This window comes from Rutidosis leptorrhynchoides, chromosome 6 (assembly GCF_046630445.1).
Source record: "Rutidosis leptorrhynchoides isolate AG116_Rl617_1_P2 chromosome 6, CSIRO_AGI_Rlap_v1, whole genome shotgun sequence".
In the NCBI taxonomy this organism is placed as follows: domain Eukaryota; kingdom Viridiplantae; phylum Streptophyta; class Magnoliopsida; order Asterales; family Asteraceae; genus Rutidosis; species Rutidosis leptorrhynchoides.
This window is the reverse complement of record NC_092338.1, coordinates 395,975,358-395,979,223: the sequence shown is the minus strand read 5'-3', so window position 1 is coordinate 395,979,223 and position 3,866 is coordinate 395,975,358.

Genomic DNA, 3,866 nt, shown 5'->3' with positions numbered 1-3,866 from the left:
TTGCTCCCTTTTTAAATGCTTTTGCAATATATATTTTTGGGCTGAGAATACATTCACTTTATTTTAAACGCAATGGATACAACTACATACTTAATTCTACACTGAGTTTGAACCAAAAATCCCTTTGCTTTGGTAACTAGTAACTGCCAGTTATAAGAACTGGTGGGCGAGAGTAGTAGTATATGGATCCATAGGGCTTGATATCCCCATCCGAGCTAGAGCGTTAGCCTTTTAACGGACGTATGCTATTTGAGAAGCGTACACATTGGTTTGCGTGTATTATTAAGATGATTATACAAAGGGTACAAATTATATATACGTTAAGTTTAGCTACCAGGGTGCTCAATTTTGTAGAATATTTTGATAAACGTTTCTGGATGAAATAACTGAAATCTTGTGATCCACCTTTATATACAGATTATGCGCAACATTAAAACTATGAACTCACCAACCTTTGTGTTGACACTTGTTAGCATGTTTATTCTCAGGTTTCCTAGAAGTCTTCCGCTGTTTGCTTAGATGTTAAACAAGCTATGTGCATGGAGTCTTACATGACATATTTTTCAAGGAGATGTTGCATTCACCAAATCATCACCATGTATCTTATTTTGACTGCATTTTCAACGGAAATACTGTTGTAAACTATTATTTATGGTGATTGTCTATATGTAGAAATCATCAGATGTCGAAAACCTTTGATTTAAATATTCATTTATGGTGTGCCTTTTCAAAAGAATGCAATGTTTACAAAATGTATCATATAGAGGTCAAATACCTCGCAATGAAATCAATGAATGACGTGTTCGTCCATATGGATTTGGAGCGATCGTCACATAAAGCAATGCAACAACCGCAATCTGCAGATGATACATGTTATTATATTCAAACTATAGATTCACATGCAGAATTGTTAGAAGAATTTCCAGAATTACATGGAACATGAGAATGTTCTTTAGGAGAAGGAACTGAACCAATTGATGAAACTGAAATGTTAGCTACACTTATAGCTAATGGATATGAACCAACAACAGAAGAAATTCAAATGCTAAAAGAAGAAGACAGATATCGATATAAATCATCGATAGAAGAACCTCCAACATTAGAGTTAAAGCCACTTCCAAACCATTTGGAATACGCTTATTTACATGGTGAATCTGAATTACCTGTAATAATATCGTCTTCTCTTACTGAAGGGTGGCATGACTGTTATCACAAATGAGAAAAATGAGCTTATTCCTACTAGGACTGTAACAGGATGGCATGTTTGTATTGATTATAGAAAATTAAATGACGCCACCAGAAAAGATCACTTTCTCTTACCTTTCATTGATCAAATGTTGGAAAGATTAGCCGGAAACAGTTACTATTGTTTTCTTGATGGTTTTTCCGGATATTTTCAAATTCCAATAGCATCCGAGGACCAAGAGAAAACCACGTTCACGTGCCCTTATGGTACTTTTGCTTACAAACGCATGCCATTTGGACTTTGCAACGCCCCTGTAACCTTTCAAAGGTGCATGATGGCGATTTTTCACGACATGATAGAAGAATGCATGGAAGTTTTCATGGATGACTTTTCAGTCTTCGGTGATACATTTGAATCATGTTTAGTTAATCTTGAACGAATGCTTATTAGGTGCGAACAATCAAATCTAGTACTTAATTGGGAGAAATGCCATTTCATGGTTAAAGAAGGCATCGTTCTTGGACATAAAATTTCAAAGGAAGGAATTGAAGTGGATAGAGCTAAAGTAGGTGTAATTGCTAAACTTCTACATCCCACCAATGTTAGAGGAGTTAGGAGTTTTCTAGGGCATGCCGGTTTTTACCGACGTTTCATAAAAGATTTTTCTAAAATTGCCACTCCTATGAATAAACTCCTAGAAAATGATGCTCCATTCATCTTTTCAGATGAATGTATCAAATCTTTTAATATTCTTAAAGAGAAACTCACTAATTCGCCGATCATGATAACACCAAATTGGAATCTACCGTTTGAACTAATGTGCGATGCAAGTGATTTTGCAATGGGAGCCGTTTTAGGTCAAAGGATTGAAAAACGATTTCAACCTATATATTATGCTAGTAAGACATTACAAGGAGCACAAACAAACTATACAACTACTGAAAAAGAACTCCTTGCTATTGTCATTGCTTTTGACAAATTTCGATCATATCTCGTTCTAGCAAAAACGGTGGTCTATACCAACCATTCTGCTCTTAGATACCTATTTTCGAAACAAGATGCCAAACCAAGATTAATCCATTGGATCTTACTCTTACAAGAGTTCGATATTGAAATCCGAGATGAAAAGGGAGCAGAAAATCTCGCCGCTGATCATCTTTCTCGTCTTGAAAATTCCGAATTAGAAGTTCTAAATGAATCGGCCATACAAGACAACTTTCCTGATGAATATCTATTGAAGATAGATTAAAATGAAATTCCATGGTTTGCAGACTATGCAAACTACTTAGTATGTGGATTCCTTGAAAAAGGATTGTCGTACCAAAAACGAAAGAAATTCTTTAATGATATAAAACACTATTTCTGGGAAGATCCACATTTGTTTAAAAGTTGTCCCGATGGAATAATACGCCGATGTGTATTCGGAGATAAAGCTAGTAAAATCTTAAACCATTGTCACACAGGACCAACAGGAGGGCATTATGGGCCTCAACTCACAGCAAGAAAAGTTTATGATGCTGGATTCTATTGGCCTACAATTTACAAAGACGCACACCTTCTTTGCAAATCCTGTGATGCTTGTCAAAGGGCCGGAAAAATAAGTCAACGTGATGAAATGCCACAAAATGTCATTCAAGTATGTGAAGTATTTGACATTTGGGGTATTGACTTTATGGGTCCATTTCCAAAATCTCATAATAATCTCTATATTCTCGTAGCCATTGATTATGTATCTAAATGGGCAGAAGCACAAGCTCTCCCAACTAATGATGCACGAGTTGTAGTCAATTTTTTAAAACGTCTTTTTGCAAGGTTTGGAACACCGAAAGCTTTAATAAGTGATCGGGGTACTCATTTCTGTAATAATCAACTTGAGAAAGTTCTCAAAAGATATGGAGTAACTCATAAAATATACACCGCATATCATCCACAAACAAGTGGACAAGTTGAAAATACCAACCGAGCATTAAAACGTATTCTAGAGAAAACCGTAGGATCAAATCCGAAGAAATGGTCCATTAAGTTGGAGGATGCACTCTGGGCTTTTAGAACAGCCTACAAAACTCCAATTGGAACCACACCTTTTAAACTCGTTTACGGAAAAGCATGTCATCTTCCAGTAGAAATTGAACACAAAGCATTTTGGGCTTTGAAGACATGTAATCTTGATTTACATGAAGCCGGACATCTACGGTTAAGTCAATTAAATGAATTAGAAGAATTAAGACATGAAGCATACGAAAATTCGTTAATCTATAAAGAAAGAACGAAGAAATGGCATGATAAAAGAATTAGAAGTTCAAAAGAATTTAAAGAAGGAGACAGAGTTCTTCTTTTCAATTCACGATTCAAGCTATTTCCTGGAAAATTGAAATCAAGATGGTCTGGACCATTCATAGTCAAAAGAGTTTTCCCATACGGAATAGTAGAATTAATAAATTCAAATGGGATTGAATTTAAAGTTAATGGTCACAGAGTTAAACATTACATACATGGTCCGATGGAAGTTGACAATGAAGTTAATCATAATTTCACCACCCAAGAAAACCTTCAAAATGAAAACATAAATATGTTATCAACAACATATGAAAAATCAAAATTGGAATATAGGAAGGAGTCAAATTTGAGTGATGAAGAAGAATTCTTATACAAACCTCCCATTCCAAGAAACGAAGAAAAA